This window comes from Varanus komodoensis, unplaced genomic scaffold (genome assembly GCF_004798865.1).
Source record: "Varanus komodoensis strain SLA01 unplaced genomic scaffold, ASM479886v1 scaffold6_2, whole genome shotgun sequence".
Classification (NCBI taxonomy): Eukaryota; Metazoa; Chordata; class Lepidosauria; order Squamata; family Varanidae; genus Varanus; species Varanus komodoensis.
The window spans coordinates 15481715-15501683 of record NW_025336346.1 but is presented as its reverse complement, the minus strand read 5'-3'; positions in this window follow the sequence as shown (position 1 = coordinate 15501683).

Sequence of the window (19969 nt, the reverse complement as noted above, 5' to 3'; positions counted from 1 at the left end):
AGTTGTATCAACTGTGTTGGATGAACAAGGCTTCCTTGCCCTCTGTTTCTTACAGGGGCCCCTCCGGGCTGTCTAGGGGAGGGAGTATCCCCGAAAAATGAGTTGAGGGTCCTTCCACTAATGAAAGGCAGCTTCTGGATCTGACAACTTATCTTTCAAAATATGCTTCCAGTTCACAGTGAAGGATCAACTTTACATGTGTTTAAACTTTACATATTACAGCTCTGCATTTCCAATATACAAATATAAAATAAGCCCTCCAAATGAATGGATGGTCATCCACAGTTTTATCTTTAATTAAGGCTATACTGGGGAAGGGGTTATTACAATATGTGGTCCCTAATTGTTATTAATTCAGCTGTGTGTAATTCAAAGAAGAGAGGGCTACTAATGGAAAGGGATCTAATAAGCTATAACATTAACACAGCCAGCACAATTGTTTTAATAGTTCTAACTTTTTCACTGAACATGATTGTCTAAGAGAATAATACGTATATTTAAAAGATGCATAGGCACACTTACTCACTGGGAGTCCCATTGCAATTCAGCATTACTTTGGCATGCATGGGATGAAGGCAGCATGCCTTGTACATGTGGAGGTTATCTACGTTTCCAGCTTCTCCGTGTGAATTCCTTTGCAACAAGGAAACCTCAACGAAGCTGACATTGTTGCTCCTCAAGCAAACCCCATGTTCTAGGAAAAATGCCTAGAATAGCTTGTAAAGGAGCAGGTGGTCCCCAACACCAAATTAAAAGATCTGAACCTTTCTTGCCAAAACCTGTTATGATCTGGCAGTCCCACAACATGCATCTCAGTCCAGGTTTTTTCTTACTCAACTGCCAACATTTGCTGGAGCCAGCAAAATGTTAACACTCCAATTGTGATGGCATCCAATATATTCAGAAGAGTATCTTTGGTTGTATTAATCTCAATCCAGTATTTATTTAATGATGAAAAGTGAGTAATGCTCTGAAAATACTGACTTGTGAAATATCTGTTTTTGAGGCTTGAGCCCAGACTGTTCTTGATCCATCCAAGGAAGGAGTCTGGTATCTCAGTTTCCTTGTTTATTGAATTCTTATTCTTGGCTACTTGAAATCTATGGCAGAGACCCAAAGGATCATGCCCAAAAGAATCTGTGTGCATGAGAACCTTATGCGTTTCCTTCCAACAGCAGCTCTTTGTGAGGAGTGGGAGACCAAGTTAGATTTCACATGGTGCTGGAGCATGTAGCTGGAAAGATGTGCTCAAGCATATTCTTCTTGCCAGTTGTGTTCTTGGGATCACAGGCTCTGTCTGCATCTCTGCTCTCTCTGTCCCTCTCACACCACCCCCACCCTCACAATACCTGCATAGAAACATGCCAATCCCATCAATGTTGATACCTATTTATGTCCAGAAAAACATGCATCCAGGTAAATCAGACTTTTCTCCCAAGCATTGCTAGTAAAGGTATAGGTGCTCAGTAAGATGCATTACGAGTGAGCTGTCGGAGATTGGACGTGTTCATGTAACCCGGGGGCATTGAGTGTCAGAGCCCTAAGCAAAATTCGGTCCATGTGAATTCTGTGTCTAGCCCTCCAGCCTTGCCCACACTTCCTTCCCAGGCTTCTAAAGGACAATTTAGTTTGGATTTTTTCCCCTTAGATCATCATCATCATCAAATTTCTATGCCGCTTTTCCACACAAATGTCCAAATAATTAATACAGCAGTGGTATGAGAGCAAAAATGCATATCAGTTGTAAATTACATTAGCACATCATTAAATAATAAACAATGTGAGCAGTTCTGTTCACTAGCACTGCCATTTTGGCTCAAATTAGTTGCAGAGTAGGAAGAATCAATGCTTATAACTTACTATCAGTCATTTAGCATTAGCGTGTAACCCAGAGCTAAATACACCTTAAGGATCACTTTAGGATTGCATTATCCCACAGTTTGGCAAAAAGCATCCAATCCTGCTGTGCTCATCATAAGAACTACAGAATGAGCAAGTTTCCTTCTTACCCAGTGCAAAGAAACCTGCTTCATCACGACTGACTGAGTAGAGAACACAACTGAAAAGCAGAGCAAGGGAAAGTCCAAGGAGTGGTGTCTAATTCTAGCCCATGCAAAGTTCCACTATTTAACTTTTCAAGGATTATGTTACTATACAAGCTGTTTTTCCACCACTATCTCTTAAGTAATTATAGGGTGACCAATCATGAAAAGTCTACTCTCAGTCAGGAAAAGTCTGCTTGTTCAAGGCTTGTAGGGGCTCTTTCAGATGAGGCTTTTACTGTTTCCTCACCTTGCTTTCTGCACTGAATTTTCAGAGGGCCTTATTCTTAAATCGTTCCTGTTCTTAAAGCAACCGGTCCTTCTTTAAATAGAGGCTGCCATTGTCTGCCATGTGGCAAAGTAAAAGCACATCCCAGAGGAGTGTGCATGCAAAGCACAGTTCTAGGGAAGGCCTAGGGAAGGCCTGTAAGCAGGCCCAATGCAGGATGAAGCGTGCAATGTCCACTGACCATCTCCTCTCCTATACGAGCAAGAGGAACTCTCTCCTGCTCCTGGGATGGTCCAGGAGGAGGAGGGTAGACATGTAAAAGCTAAGTCACCTTTCCGTAAGGCTTGACAGTGCAGGAGGCAGATACGCCAGAGAACTGAGATTTGTATGATCGGCACTTTAGGCCTGTTCCCTTTACTTTCAGGCTCTGTGTTCACCTTCCATTCAGCCTTCGTCTTCCTGGTCCATTTCTTCACCTTCCTTCAGTCGCTTGCCCTGCTTTATTTTTATAGTTTCAGGTGTTTTCTGCCTTCCCGGTTTCTCCGTTCCCCACTTATTCAGAATTCTTCTTTCCCAGCCTGCCCTTTCTCAACAGCACTCTATTTTTATTGTTGTTAGACACTGGGTATGTTCGTCTCTCCCCATCCAAACTATCCCTGTCCTTTGTTTATACTTTTCCTGTGACGTCGCAGTAGCTCAGCCAGTGCTGATGGATAACTTGCAGGTAATAGACAGACACGCATAATTACAAACCTTGAAGGCGCAGGAATCTTCTGTCGCTGCTGCTTTTCTGCTGCTTTTTGTTACAACAACAAGGAATTTTAATTCTTGGAAGTGCCAGAATGACTTTTGTTTGGCTGAATATTTTCTGTATGGTAGTCTGTTTGTCATCTTAGGGTTTTTTTTTAAGGTGAAGGAATCCAATTTTCCAGCCAAAAACATTTTTCATCGCAATGAGAATGAGATTATGTAACCCTGGGATGTTTTGCTTCCAACTAAAATGATGGAATAGCTCAGTGATACTCAATAGTGAAATGATTTTTTTCCCTCGTATATTAATCTCTCCCCAAGTTCAGATGAATTTCTAATGTCTGGCAACGTACAGCTTGTTTTTAATATCATCTTCATGTAGCTTTAACCTTCTTTGCTTTCCTTCCAGCCAGGCTGTCCCACAATGGCTGGGCGAATCTCTGTGTTACGCAAAGGCAAGGGTGAATCCAAGGAACAGGTCAGTTAAGCAGGCAAATGGTCAAGCACAGCATGGGGCAAGTGGGCGAGTTCCCAAAAAGAGGCCTGAGGCCCAGCCAAGGTCCAACACAGGCAAGCTGTCAGCTGCAAACAGCCCAAGAAGCAGAGCAACGGAGAAGTCCAAGAGACGGTGAAACGGAGGTTCAGTCTCATGGTCAGATCAGTGGTATAAGGCACTGGAACTGACTGGGCAATGTTGATCTGTGGGTGGCTAGCCTGGACCTGAAGGCTCACAAAGCCAGAATCGTCACCCAGGTTCAGGGCGCAGGTGAATTTCGTTGTAGCTCCCATGAGAAACTACTTTCTCATGTTACTTACAAGGAATCATCCTTTGTAATTGAACACTCTGTCACAAAGGCACCCTTGAGGTGACAACTCTTGGAGGATAGTAGGTTGTTCAGCCTGTGGGGATGAACCTGCAGCCATCTTCCACAAAGGCCTGGGCTCCTCCTGGTCTTGAGACATTCGCTGCTCTGGGCTTGCTTTGCCCTCCTTATGACAAAGTGAGAGCTAGTGTGGGGCAACAGCTAAAGAGTGCAGGACTGGGACTTGGAAGATCCGGGTGCTGGTCCCCACCCAGCCATGGAGCTCACTGGGGGATTTTAGGCCAGTCACAGACCCTCAGCCCAACCAACCTCACAGGGCTGTTGTTGTGAGGATCTGATTGAGAGGAAGAGAAGTATGCTCTAAGCTGCCTGAAGTTCCTTGGGAGGAAAAAAAGGTGGGATAGAAAATAAATAAATAAATAATAAAATGGGGGTATGACACAGGGCAATAAATGCCTGAGCATGCCCAAACTGCCGCTAATTTGCCCAATCACAAGAATTATATATATATAATTTTGAAACCATTGGGAAGCTTTGCTAAGGATTTTCTGGCACCGAACGGAAATTGAACAACAACAAAAAGAAGTATTCGGATTCCAGAAAATGCCCATATTCATTCACACAGCAGGGGATGGTACAGAATGGTAGAGGAAAGTAATTTGCTGCATGTCAAAGCTGGCACTACGGGGCAGAGGGTTGCTTTTTGAGCGTGAAATTTGTGCACAGAAGCCCTGCATGCAAGAGTCGTATCTGAGCTGCCGAATAGCTGTATTGCCCCTGGGGGGTTTCATTTCTCCATTATATGAGCACCAGGGAGAGATAGCTACCCTTTAGATACCAGTATGTGGTGTCATTAACTTAGGAGCCGAGTTACCTCAAGAGGGTGTTTAAGACGTGAAATCATTTAACGTTTTGCCAATAATGATGTCATTCAGATTTTATTGTGTTTAAGTCATAGCTTTCAGCCAAACTACAAAAGGGGGGGGGGGGGCTGATGCCCCATAGCAAAATTTTCACCACTCTCTTCTTAACAATAACTGTAGAGAAATTTCCCCTTCAATGCATGAAGATGCCACATCCCCCTCCCTGCTACTAATATCAGAAGGATAATGAGCAATTTCATTTCTCTTCTTCCTTGGATAGGATGGTGCTTTCATCCTTTTTATTAAAAAGTTGTTGCTGTGAGTTTTTAAAAAATTGAACTACTTGTAGATGGTTTGATAATATAAAATTTACAAGTGGTTTACCTAAAAATACAGCATAAAAACTGACATAGAAACAGAATGAAACTTAAAGTACACCAAAAATATGACACAAACTGTAAGACAAAGCAGTGTGATTATAAGCTGGCAAATGTCAGAATAAGCAGCTACACCTTCAAGAGACATCTAAAGCTCTCCACCATTTCCACCTCTTGGATCACGTGTGGGAGAGCATGCCAGAGGGCGGGGGCCACTGCTGAAAAGGCCGTCTTGTGTGCAGTTCCTAGCAAATGAACTATCGATGGTAGAATGACATCAAAGGCCTCTTCAGAAGATCATGGGGATTATTATTATTATTATTATTATTATTATTATTATTACATTTCTATGCTGCCCCTTGCCGAAGCCTCGGGGCGGCTTACAACACAATAAAATACATTGAAATACAATAGCACAAAATAAATTACCATTAAATACAAAAATACAAAAATACATTGAGTTACAAACATAATATAAAATTAAAATTATCAGTATAAAATAAATCTGGCGTATTAGGGGAAGGCAGTCAGTGAGGTCCAGATCAAATGAAAGGGTGGAAAGCAGGGACGGCTGTCATCGAGAGGGATGTGAACTGCAGTTCAGGATGCTTCCTAACTGCAGAAGCTAGCTGAGGTCTAAGGTGACTGGCCAGTGGAAAGGATGTGGCTCAGTGAGAGAACCAAGTGTGGCTGTTTGCCATAAACACAGAAGTCTTGGAAGAAGCAGAGAAGAGGGCATCACTTCTACAGTGTGTGATTGTATGTTGGGGCTGGTATGGTGCACGGACGCAGGGGAGGAGCGCAGGTGCAGGGACGGAGGTGCCATGCCTCTCCCTTGCTGCTTCATGGCAGAGCAGCTGCTCTGCGTCCAGAAGGTCACGGGCTCAGTCTGCAGCATCTCCAGGTGAGGCTGGAGAACTTCCTGCCTGAAGCCTTGGACCGCTGCTGCCAGCCAGCATTGGCTAGGTGGACACTGGCCTGATTCAGTATGAGGAGGCTTCCTGTGGCATAAGCAAGCTGGCTGGGCACCGCGTTTGGGGAGAGCTGGTGGGCTCGGAAAGGGCATGGCTGTCTCTGCAGCAGTGTGTATGTGACAAGAAGGACAAAGGGGCTGGCAGAAAGGAGAGCAGACGGCTTATGTTGCAGAAGTGTGGGGTGGGAGAGCGAGGACGCCGGCGCGAGAGGGGCGGCTCTGTCTGTGTGAGAAAGAGAGGGAGGACAAGCGAGTCTGGGCTGATTTGTGTGTGAGAATGAAAGTGGGAGGCAGGCGGGAGAGGGACTACATTCGGGACCGCGTGGATGCATTCGGCTGCTCTAGACAGCTGGAATTTGAGTGTGTACACGGTTGGGTCAGGGGCTTGCACAACCACGGGAAGTGCACAGCTGCCGCTGCTGCTGTGAGCTCATTATTCTCCCCTCCGGGCTCAGGCTTCTGAGAGTCCAAGCATATGTGACGAAGGCATACCTGGTTGCTTCTACTGCAGTGACACTTTTCTCCCTGCACACTCCCCCCACCTTGTCAAACTGCCTGGTAGCAAAAGGCCCAGAATCCTACAAGTTCCTCTGCTTTCACGGATAATAGGCTGAAATTATAGTTCTAGCTTTTTTTCCTGATATTACAAGAGTCTCTATTTGCATTCTCTCATCTATGTTTTGTCAGATGCAGAACATTATGTAATTATCGTGGGGTCTTATGCCATCATTTCAGAGATGTTTCCCATTTACATTAAAGGCCTGTTCTTCTACCCAATAAGTAATTGTCTAGATCGCCCCAAATCTCTTTCAGCTTGATTTAATTGTTAAACATTAATGTAGCAGGAGGGGATAACCTTCAAAGGAGAAAGAGAAGAAATGAAATGCTGGAGGGGCAAAATATTAATAGGTGCTTAAAAGAAAAACAGTAATTCTTCCCTTTCTAAGCCTGGAACCCTTCAGGCCTAGCAGAAAAGAAACAATTGACTGTATTACAGGATTATATAGGTTTCATTGACTTAAAATGAACTGAAAGCAGCTGCAGGGAGATTTACCTCAAGTCTTTATCATTAGCCATATGAGGGAGGGGAAAAACCAGAATTTCGTTTGAATCCAAAAAATATAATTTTTAATGGTGGCTTTGGAAAGGTTTAATAACATCAGTATTTCTTTTCAATGGACAGAGAAGAAAAGGTGACAAGAAATATTCTCCAGTACAGCTTTTTAGAAAAAGAAAAAGGATCGCGCAGTGCAACCTTTGGTTTAATTCTATTTCGTATAAATATTCTTTTGAATGTTGCCTGCTGAACCATCTGCTCTCCCATCAATCCATGCTTGAAAGTGCAAAACTGCGCCTCCCAAATTCCTTCTCCCATGCCGAAAGAAGGAAGAGGCGAAGATCAAAAGTCCATTAGCATATGGCAAAATGCGCTCAGATTATGTGGCAGTTTTCTCTACAGAGGAGTGGCCATTTTTAGCCTTTCCTTCTTGGTACCAAGAGCTGGTCAACCTGGGAGGCAAAAGCTCAACTGTACAGGCACACGTGCTAATACAGCTGGGTGCCTTGTTGCTAAGAGTCAGCCCTGATCGGGGCAGCCTGACCATGTATAGGGCATGGCAGCAGGGGCGGGTCACTGCTGGCACCATTTCCGTCCACCCCAGCCCTCCTGTTTCTTTCCCAGCCCCTCTTGGAGGAACACCCCAAGTTGAGATCTTGCATTGTTGCAATGATTTCCACATGAGCAGACCTGTCATGATTTTGCCTCACACCGTGAACCGTAGAATCAGGCAGCTTGCTTGGCAAGGCTACCTGGACCAGAAGTAGCCCTTTTCTGCCATGTTAATAATTATTTCATTTATTCATTCATTTATTCAATTTCTGTACTGCCCAATATTCAAAGCTGTCTGGGCAGTTTATAACAGAAACATGATACAATGAACAGTATACACTTCCCAGGAAGCACTTCCTGACAGTTAGGACCCCGAGGGTGTGGAATGGGCTTCCACGAGAGGTTGTTGCGGCCCCATCGGTGCGGGTGTTCAAAGATAGGCTGGACATGCACATGGCGGGCATGTCGTGAGCGGAGCCGGCTGGAGCCAGGGGTCAGACTAGATGGCCTGGGAGGCCCTTCTGACTCGCTCTGTTTCTATGTTCTATGTTTCTGTGTATACAAAGTTTTGATAATTCAAGTGTTTAATTCAGTAATACAGACATTGCATCCATTGCAGTTAAACAAAATGTATGATCCATAATCCAAATCATGAATATCTTAACATATTTGATCTCTACTCTTTTGGAGGAAAGAGTTGTTTGTTTTACTGTCTAAGGAATAAAATATAAATTAATGGGGAGATGGGCTAACCCAAACATTCTACAATGTTAAGTACATCTTTTCTGAAGGATATTTTGTTTTTAAATGACTGTTTCTACCAGACCTAGCATAGTTTAAAGATTGATGTCAAAGGTTATGTAATTATTCACTTTCAAATTATCAAATTTCAGGTTCTTATGTGTCCATATCTGTACAGAACCTCTGGGTGGTACACTTCTCTCCTTCATGATTTAGCCAAAGGAAACTCAAATGCAGTCATATTTTGCAAACAAATAAGTAAATAAATAAATACCTTTTAGCAACTTTGGGGCTGGGTTACAAAGCAAGGTGAAATGCTTGTCTGTTGCAAAAGCAGGAATAATTAAGCAGGAATAACTACTGCAAATAATTCCTGCAAAAGCAGGAATAATTACTCTCACTCTGATTTAGATCTGTGATTTTGTAAAATGAGCAAAACTGAGCAGCTGCGTCCTGATTAGATAGTGGTGTCTATGTGGTCCTCCAGTGGCTGGGATTGCCTGCCAGACTGCTGAGGGATGCATGGAGGGCAGCAACAGAGGGAGGGCCTTCTCAGTGGTGTCCCCCAACGGTGCAATGATCTCTCCGCTGAGGCCTGCCCAATGCCACCCTTGTCAACCTTAGCAGTATATGAGTATATAAATGAGGAATCCTTTACCGCAAGATGTTTTATGGCTCAAGGAGTGTACACATCCCAGGTATTTGACAGGTCTATTCTATATCACACATTGGGCAGGTTGGACAACACTATGGGCCACATTCTTGTGCAGAATGGCCGGTCCTGTTAACTGAACCCTTCTGTAATGCCTCGGCATGGCCTGTCTGTATTCTGGAAACCTGATGGAAAACTGTTCTATGCTTTCCACGCTTGGTTTCTCTGATTGTCCCAACCCCACCGAGTGGCGTTCAATGGTCAGCCACCGCAGAGTCCCCTCGAAAGAGCCGTAGCTGCTGCAGGGGCTTCTCCAGCCATCCAGCTGGTGTGAGTTCCCAGCATGGTGGGCAATGCCGGCAGTGGGAGACCTAAGCAAGGAGAGTGGAGACTATGCCGGTTTGCAAACCACTTAAGAGTCTGTCGTGCATCCAGGCAAAGTAACGCACACCACGGAAATCACATGGGGTTGCTTGTCATGCTGTACGAGTCCAACCACTTTTTCCCACTGTTTTTAAATTGGTGTGTGTGTGTGTGTGTTTTGGAATGTTTGTGGCGTTTTACTGTATTGTCTGTTTTATGAACTGTTCTAAGGCTTTCGCTACTGGATGGCATGGAAATGACATGAAATAAATAATTAAAATTAAACATTATTCCAAGTTGCAGATTGAGCACGTGTGAAAGCCTTCAGCTAGTTTGAACACTTTTTTGGGTTGCAGCCTTAAGGAGATGGGCAGGCAGAGAAAGGGAGCGGCCGAAAGAGAAACGAAGGGGACAATCCACTCATTCTTGTCTCTGGCCCTACTCCCCTGCCAAAATGTGGCCCCAATAGGAAAAGGCTGGATAGGAGAAAGGCAGGCCTACTCCTGATTTAGGACGTGTGAGACTGGCAAGTTGTAAAGCAGGCTACCGTTGTCACTTGTGGTTCTGCTTCAGCTTCATGGGGGTGCCTTTCATAAAACCTCGTGCATTCGTTTTTGTGAAAGGCAGAAAACCATCCTCTGTTGTTCCTATGATTCCAGATTTAATTTAATTTAACTTAATTTAATGCATTTGTATGCTGCCCCATAGCCCAAGGGCTCTCTGGGCAGCTCACAAGAAACAACAATGACATAACATAGATTTAATAAACAAAACAATACCAGCTAAAAACTACATAAAATCCAACAAATATAAAGTACTAAAACCAGCACTGAAAACCAAATACAAGCATGATTTTAAAAACAAATACTAAATAAAAAGGGCTGACTCTTGGGGGCGGTGGTCAGCGTTTGCCCGCAGACCATCTCCGTGGTCATGTGGCCGGCATGACTAAACACCAAAGTGCAAGGAACGCTGTTACCTGCCCACCGAAGTGGTACCTTTTTATCTACTTGCATTTGCATGCTTTCGAACTGCAAGGTTGGCAGGAGCTGAGATGGAGCAATGGGAACTCACCCCGTTGTGCAGATTCGAACCGGCAACCTTTCGATCTACCAGCCCAGCAGCACAGCAGTTTATACCACTTTGTTGTTGTTGCTGTTAGTCGCAAAGTCGTGTCCGACCCATCGCGACCCCATGGACAACATTCCTCCAGGCCTTCCTGTCCTCCACCATCGTCCGGAGTCCACCTAAGCTCACACCAACTGCTTCAGTGACTCCATCTAGCCACCTCATCCTCTGCCGTCCCCTTCTTCTTTTGCCATCTATTGTTCCCAGCATTAGGCTCTTCTCCAGGGAGTCCTTCCTTCTCATTAGGTGGCCAAAGTGTTTGAGTTTCATCTTCAGGATCTGGCCTTCTAAAGAGCAGTCAGGGTTGATTTCCTCTAGGACTGACCAGTTTGATCGCCTTGTGGTCCAACTGCCTCAGTGACTCCATCCAGCCACCTCATCCTCTGCCATCCCCTCCTTCTTTTGCCCTCTGTTGTTCCCAGCATTATACCGCTTACTTGGTCACAAAAACAAAGTCATGATGGTGCCAGTCGCACTTCCTTCTGACGGGAACTCCAAAGATGAGGTGCAAGAGCAGAGAAGGCCCTTTTTCTAGCTAATTCCACTCCCCACTTCATTTTGAGGGGTTCATGAAGGTCACCCTCCATTTTTGCATGTTTAGTCTGGAGGAAGAGTCTTCACCTGCCCTCTACTATGCAGTACAGAATTTCAGCCATTGTATCCATGCAGGGTACATTTTTTCCAGGCTCAGTCAGAATCATCAAAATGTACAATTGCCCATTTGTCAGAAAATCAAAATCAGGATCTCAAACTTGCATTTATGAGAGGAGCAAGTGCGGTGATTCATTCCGGAACAGGAAGGACAAAACTGAAAGAGGCTGACAATTGACAAGAGTTTAGAGTTTCCTAAAAGCAACATAATAGAGATACTGCATTAGAACGAATTTGTAGTGGGAACTTGTAATGAGCTATAATGTTTAACATTACATTAAAAGTACAAATAATACCTGAATAAATCAGTTATACCCTGTGATGAATTTATTTACATTGATTTTATTGTGGATTTTATTAGCTAAACACAAAAACAAAAGAAAAATGTAAAATGATTTAAAGAAAATTAATATTAAGAAAATTAAATATTATGGTTTTCTTACATGAAATTTAAATAGACCAATTACAATAGATAGATACATTCCATATAAAGCAATTCATAGGACTATCCATAAGCCTGGTTATGCATATGTTTCAAGAAAAGCAGACAACATACCTGTGAATTAATTCATTTGTAGGTTATACTTAAAGACTTATCCATTCAAAAGTAGAAAATGAGTTATCAGGGATCGCCATTCATTCTTCCAACATTGTAATCTTTTAGCTTTCAAAAGGGCACGGAAAATCTATTTACCTTGCATTATCTTTCAAGTTGCTACTCCCATATGTTCCTACCTAACCACTAAGATGAGCCTCAAAGGTCCTTCTTGGGGAACTGCCCCACTAAAGAGGGGAGGGGGTGGCAAACAGGAGAAGGGTCTTCTTGGTGGTTGCACCCCATTCATAGAATCTGTTCCCCAGAGAAGTACACCTGTCACACTCATTGTTATCTTTCCAGCTTCAGGCAGATAAATTTTTATTTACCAGACATTTTAAGAACTGTTGGATTAATATTTTATATTTTTAGAATTTTTAATGATTACTTTATCACTTTTGTGCCTGAGGTAATTTTGCTGACTGCTGTAGTTGTCTGTTAGACTGTATTATATTTTTACTGTATTTTATTATATGGATTTTATAGTGGTTTTTACTCATTTTGGATTGTATACCACAAAGAGAACCCTGAAGGGCTATGGGAGCGGTTTAAAAGGTAAAAATACATAAGTAAATAAGGTGAACATGTGCAGCAGTGAATATTAAAAAGCTTTCCAGTACCATCTTATTCCATATTATCATCACCCAAATGAGGCAGCCATCATCACTGGGAATATCAGTTAAATGGACAGGAGGAGCTTTAGCTGAATTGAGCCACCAGCATTTAGCCAGTTGTTAAAAAGATATTATAGCATCCAATATACATGGAACATTGTTTTTTGCCGTATAAGACTAAGTCTAAGACCCAGTTTCCCAAGTCTGAGACTGATGCCAATGCAGCTGTTCATCACCTGCGTAAGATAGAATAAACTGGTCCCCTGCTCCATTCTTGCTTAAGATTCTGCATATCATATTTAGCAAACAGTAATAAGTATGTATTTATTTTTCATATGGCACATTCACATCACACTTCAATAAAAGACATGGGCATAAAAACATGACATTATTTAAAAAAACATTATAAACATATATCTAAATTACAGATACAATTTTTTGCTTCATTTATCACAACCAGAAAATCAGCAAGCTCTCCTTTATAAGCTCTATTTTGGCACTCTGTCACTATCATCAGATAGCTCATCTTTCGGACCCACAATCACAATTTGGTGATGGTATTTTGCCCCATTTATAAAGGGAATCTGCCATGGCCAGTGAAAATTCGATTTAGTGTTGTCCGTGTCACACGGGACTGGTCAAATCCAGGTGGCTTTTCCAAGATGGAGGGCAGACTACAACACAGGGGGCAGTTTTCCATCCAGTGTTGTTCCCACATATTGCAAATATTAAAATCATCTTCCACAAGTGCCTTTGGAGTAGTAATAGCTGGACATCTAGATCTGTTCTATATTTAATGGACAAATCTTGATAACAGGCTCAAGTTTCTTTGTCATAGAAAAGTACCTTTAGTATTCATGTCTTGAGACATTTCATAAAATGTGATGTGATATAGCCAGGAGATCACTAGGAAATAATTAGGATTAACTGGCTGTCGTACTGTCAAGGCTTCAGATGTTTTGCCTTGAAGGGACTGTTCTTGAGCACCACCCAGGGGACATGTGTGACTTAAGGAATGTCACAGGTGCAAATGGTCGTCCCTGTAAGCCTGTATAAACCTGTTTCATGGTCAACCTTAATAGGTAATTCTAATAAGGAAAGTGATGCTGCAGCTGCAAAAGCAGCAGGGCCAAACCTAGATTCTAGCAAGTAGCAGAAAGTTAGAATTGCTACCCACTAGTTTATCAAAATAAAAATCAACTTATTTGCCCAAGTCCTACAGACAAACATTTTCTTGTTTTTTTTTAAATCCAGGTTTTCCCATGAAGTTAATTTTGCATGCAAAAAATGGACCGAACTGTAATGGATGTGAAACTATGAACCAAATGTCTCTTACTGCTGTATCAGTGAGGAATATTATGTATTGAGTGTATTGGGTTCATTGAGTGAAAGGCTGAAAATGTGAAGACTGCAAAACTGATGGAGGAAAGGACAGATCTACGCAGGAAACACCAGAATTCAGTACAGGTCAACAAACAATCCAACAGTATAAAGCAAAATTAGTGAGGCTAAATCCAGCCTCTTTAATAAATTGCATCTTCCTCAAAGATATTTGTGGTGGAATGAAACACAACAAACTGTTACAAAGCAAAGTTTCATTGCTTGCTAGGAAATGCTTGCAAGGAAAAGCCCATGAAAGAAAGACAATTGCTTAAATGATTACCACCACTGGCCAAAATTGAAGGAATGGTTAACTCAGCAACTTGTTTGCTCAGGAGGCCTGGAACGGGCAACCAATGACTGTATTCATGTCTCAGCACATGCTCTTAAAAGACTGAAATTTAATAAAAGGGCGGTTCAGGCCACTTCTCTTTGTTTCATAATTTGTTCATTCAACCCTACCATGTATGGGATTAATGACTCTAAAATGTCAACCATATTTTTAAAATGGGAAAGGGTGGGTCAGCTTCATTGTTTTTCTACTCCAAAATATTAACTAATGGATCAGTGATCAAAAGAAAGCATTTTTATAGTGCATCAATGTCACTCTGGAAGAAAAAGAAAGAGCAGAGTGTGGGGCATTGCAAAAATGAAAGGGCATTTGTCTGAAAACTTAGTGACAATCAAAGAAAAGGACAAGCATCATTCCCTGATAGTCTTGGCACATTTTTGAAATTTTCTTGAGTGGATACAAAATTAAAAGTAAGAGCTATGCACAGCCATAATCCCCCATTAGGCTTGTGGTTCGCCAGTGTACAACTGACATCCTCCATTTTCAATTATTCTAAACAATTTCCAATAGAGCACTGTGGCTCAGTTAAGTATTTAAGATCAAGGACACAATCCAGCCAAATCAAGCACGTCTAAGTTCCCTTGATATCAGTGGCACAGTTAAACACATGTGCCAGGTTTAAACTAATATTAATAGCTGTGCATGTAATATAAGCCTTATCTACAGGAATTAGAAGGTGAAGGTAAAGATTACAAAGCCCAGTCCCTGGCATAGCTATGTTTGATATTTGCCCATATGGATTATTGGGAAGGATACAGTCTGGTTGCCTTAGAAAGGTTTTGAATTTACCACCATGAGTGGTGAATGTAGCTGCCTATTTAGCACTTGGGGACATTGTTAGTTGAATCCAAAATGCAAATAATTGCCTGGAAACAATGGTTGCATTTGTACTTTTCCATTGTCTCTTCTAGCTATATTCAATTATTGCCATTCTTATTTCAGACAGTGGATATGAGTGATACAAAGAAGATTGGGATGGTGTAAACTGATGATCTGCAAAAGCAGAGGGTTGAACCTGATGGCCTTCTTGGCCCCTTCCAACCCTACTAATCTATGAATATCACTATCAAACTAGTGCTTGAGAAGTAATTTACAAAAGTCTAATTACACAGACAGGTTAAAAAATTGTCAACTCCATGTGCTAACTCCTTCTCCCTGAAATTAATTAGAGGATATAGATACGGAGGGGAAAGATATTTGCTTGATTCATTATTTGATGAAAACTTACCTTGTACTTTCAAAATGATCCACAAACTGAAATTTGGTTATCTTTCATGCACAATTCTCTGAATCTTTTAGTAAAGTTCTTGGGAAAATGTTAAGATATGTATATTAAGGTAAGCTTCACACAAAGAAAGGTATATTGGTCAAAATAATGCATTGGAACATGTGTGTATTCAACAACATGCATACAAATGTTCATGTGAACTATTAAAGGAACATGTTCAGAGTTCAGGATGAACCAAATTTGAAATTAGAAGATTGTCAGTTTTCAGGACAAATGGAATTTAAGTCTGGGAAAAAGGAAATTAAAACAAACCAAACTTGAAACATCTGTCCAACCCTACTTAGTGATAGGGTTATGAGAACTGCACTGTGCCCCAAATATTTCTGAAATATGAATTTCTTTCTCTGAAATAAAACCATAAAATTTCATGAGAAGTCCCACCCCCGTGCAATATTTAATTCTAAATGACATTGCAGAATTTATCGATAGTCCTGCCAAGGTTATCCTAACTGCACACAATCCTCTTTTACAAGTCCAGTCTGTAAAATTTGCATAATGATCCTAGTTGGCAGGTGGTGGGGGGGGGGGGCATTACCGCAATGGACTTCCTTCAGCCTGTCACTTAACCACCACTGACTGCTAGGAGTGCAGGCAAGGCCTTCATTCCAGCCATGCAAACGGGAGGCGTTGTTCTTTCATGGCTGCATAGAAACTAGCACCAGGGACATATCCTAAATGAAGGTGGGTGAATGCAATTACCAGTGGGTAGCTGGGTAATTCTTGGGAAAGGCATAATCCTCTCTTTCCGCGGCACTACCTCCCCGCTATTATTTTATCAGCTGTATGGAATATTCTGCTTGCTTTCACAGCAGTTTCTGTTCACAACTAGTGTGGGGCATGCACTCCTTCAAAGAGTTGTTAGTGATCAATAGGAGTTCTGAATTGTTGAAAATTACCTTGCCTTAAAGGCTTTTCAGCCCAGCAGTGCACGTAACAAGGAGAGGCAGATTTCTGTAAGTGAATACATTTCGCTGAGCAGGTTACCGTTATTCACTTAACCAGCATTAAATGTAATCCTCGCTGATTCTCCATGGCCTCTCCTCCTCCCCTTTTCCCTGTCACTCTTCATCTCCTGCAAAGGTAGAAATCCTGCCTTCAAAAGCCTGTGCAGACGAGGAACCTTGACAAACCCTCTGAATATATTAGTTGGAGACATTTGATATGAGGGGTTCTCTGGACTCATCACAAACAATAATTTAGGTACTGTAACCTTGGATGCATTACCTCACGATCCAGGCATTCCTTCCCCCCATTCTGACCGTGGCCCTCACTCCAGCTACGTTCTGTGTCACTTCGTGTCGCCACTTTAATTGCATTTCAGAGGTTTATTTCACAAGTAAGGTATGTGGTCAGAGTGCTCGTTGCTCTGGCCCATTTGTGCCAGATTTTGCATTCATTCTTTATAATAGAGTGAGGGGAACAAGGCTTGAGTTTGTGTGAATCCTCTGCTACCTGGGGCTTGAGCAGCCCCTTTGCCATTCGCCACCACATGGCTGATCTCGCCCACCACTTTGTGGAACAGCAACAACTCCTCCCTCTCCTCCTCCTCAGCATGCCAATCTAGTGCATGCCACTCTCTGGTCTTTATCCCTTCGGTCACTGATGCCATTTTTTATTTATTTATTAATTTATTTATTTATCGATTTTTATCAGCCTTTTTCCTACAAACGGCTCAAGGCAGCTTACATCATTCTCCTCCTCCATCTTATCCCCACAACAACAACCCTGTGAGGTAGGCTGGGCTGAGAGTCTGTGACTGGCCCAAGTCACCCAGTTGGCTCCATGGCTGAGCGGGGACTCGAACCCAGATCGTCTGAGTCCCAGTCCCAGTCCCAGGCTCTTAACCACTGCACCACACTGGCTCTCTCATTCCATGTCTTTGGATTGATGAAGCTGAGGGACTTGCTCCGGGGCCCACGGGGCACCAGCAGGCACCCGTGGCTCCTCCTCCCCTCTTGTGGGGTGGGGCAGAAGAGGAGCAGGAGACACCTTGATCACTGTCACTCTGCCTTTTGAGTAAGCAAATGGGAACAATTATCATTATTATTACTATAATTATTACTAATAATAATAATTACTGTATCATCTAAGGCTGTCCAGGCAGTTCACAGCAGAGAACATGCAATTAAAAAGTACAGTGAAGCATCATAAAAATATAATACCAAACTGTAAAACCGAAGCACCAGTGTGGTGCAGTGATCAAGAGGCAAGCCTGGGACTGAGGCAATCTGGTTCTAGCCCCTGCTCAGCCATGGAGCTCTTGGGTGACTTTGGCCCAGTAACAGACTCTCAGCTCCACCTACCTCACGGGGTTGCTGTTGTGAGGATAAGACTGAGAGGAGGAGGAGGGAGGGACCACCCCAGGTTCCTTAAGGGACCGCCCCAGGTTCCTAAGCCACCCCAGGTTCCTTGACAGGAAAAGGGGGTGGAATAGAAATACAATTAATACATTTAAAACCAAATTTTAACATTCACAAATGTTACATCACAAATCAAATGCTTTGTCTTAACCTGTGTCTGAAAACGTGGCAAGGTTGTTGCCAGGCAGGGTTCAGTGAATTGCCTGGGGAACCAGACTGGTCCTCAAGGAATCCTGCACTGGAGCACCAAGCAAAGTGCCCCCAGCACTGCCTTCTGGAGCTGGCGGTCAAGTAGGGGACAAGCCACTGCCTCAGCCAGCCACCCCAGAAGGATACTGTGGTCAATAGTACCCACAGTGGCTGAGAATCATAGGAGCACCGAGAGGAGCACCTCTCTTGCTCCCAGCAGAGGTCACCATAGGGGGAACCAAAGCTGTTTCTGTGCCTGAATCCTGACCAAACAGACCCAGATACAAAAGGGCCCGGGGCTGGCCAGCCACACCTGCTCAAGGACCCTGCCCGGGAAGGGCAGCAAGGGGATCTTTCAGAAGGGGATTTTGAGGAAGAGGGAGAGGAGCAAGAGCAGCCAGTGACACTGGCAGCAAGGAGGCAGGCCCAGGAGTGGCACCTGCCCACAGACGAGGGGCACCTGCCCAGGGTCCTCAGAAGCAGGAGCTGACACTGATTGAGTCAGTGCGGCTGCTCCGTTTTCATTTTCCTTCCAAATAATCGGGCTGTGGCGATTTCAGTCCTACAACACCCTTTCTGTTTAAAAGCATGGCACTTCCTTTCACACCAAGCATGTTTACCCAGAGATTTCTTCGCTGGATGATCCACTGTTGTCATGCCTCCTTTCCTGTTGTATGATGTTCAAGACTGATTTCAGATTGTCAGGATAAATGACACAAATCACAAAAATGGGAATATCTTTGAGTGGTGCTGAAATCCACCAGTATAAATCTGAGTTGACTTGTGTCAATTTGCAGTTGCAGTGCAGCATGTGAGGAAATGACTAAACATCAGTCTAATTTCATTTTGCAGCTGTAGCATCCCTTCCCCTCTGATCAATTTCATCTGTGGGAGCAAATGACATAGTGCTTGCTAAAACCTACATTCCACTCTCTGCAAGTCCAAGAGCTGACCAAGAGCTGGGGCCTGCCTCTGACTGCTGCCTCCAAGGGAGCTTCAGTTGGCGGCAACAAGGAGAAGAGCCTTTTCAGTGGCAGCCCCCAGGGATGAAACAAGTTTCCCATTGATGCCTGCCTTGCACCAACTTTAATATTTTTCTGGTGCCAGGTTAAGGCTGCCCACTATGACAGTGCATTTAATTAGTGCATGACATACTGGGAAATAACGCCGACTGCTTTACAGGTCTTGTGTAAGCTGATTTAAATTGTGTAAGCTGTTATAGCTTTTTAAAATTTAGCTTTAAATTTTACTCATACATTTTGTATTACATTTTATGGTGTTTCTATTGTCATTTTGTACTTTATATTGCATGCTTGTTTTATTTTATCTTCTGTTATAAGCCATCCAGAGAGCTTCAGCTTTGAGGCAGTATAGAAATAAAATAAATAATAAAATTGGGAGTTGGGGGTGGGGAGAAAACAGTGGCTAATGGTGGTGGTGGGAGAGGCTTTGAAGGGGGCTCCCCTCGTGTGGCTCTTGGAAGTATTGGTCCAGTTCCAGGATCTGCCTTTGATTTGGGGGATCCCTCCCTCCCCAACACACTGCAGTTACCCCATTCAGGAGAATCTCCCGATTTTCTGGGTGGTATTTTCAGGGGCTGGCAGAGCTTCTGCAGGAAGGAGGGGCAGGGAAGTCCACTCCTAGCAGCTTGGTTGATGCCATTTAAATCTGGAAGTGCCACACTCCTCCAGGAACATCTTGCCACATGAAACCTTGCTCACGAGTCCTTGTGTGAGCTGGGTCCCTAGGGCAAGTTTTATCAAGTGGGCTGGAAAGAAAGCATAAGGTCACTCAGGTTGGTCATGCACTTTGCCCCTTCCGCCCACATTGCTGTGCATCTGCCATTCCCCCCTGGTGCAGCCGCTGTCCTGCTGCGATGACAATCTGCACAAGGCATCTCCCCACGCCATCCAGCCTTCTGTATAGCTCAGGACAAGAAGGTGGCTCTGCTGCCTGCTGCAGCTACCCAGACGCATCCTGCCCTGTGAA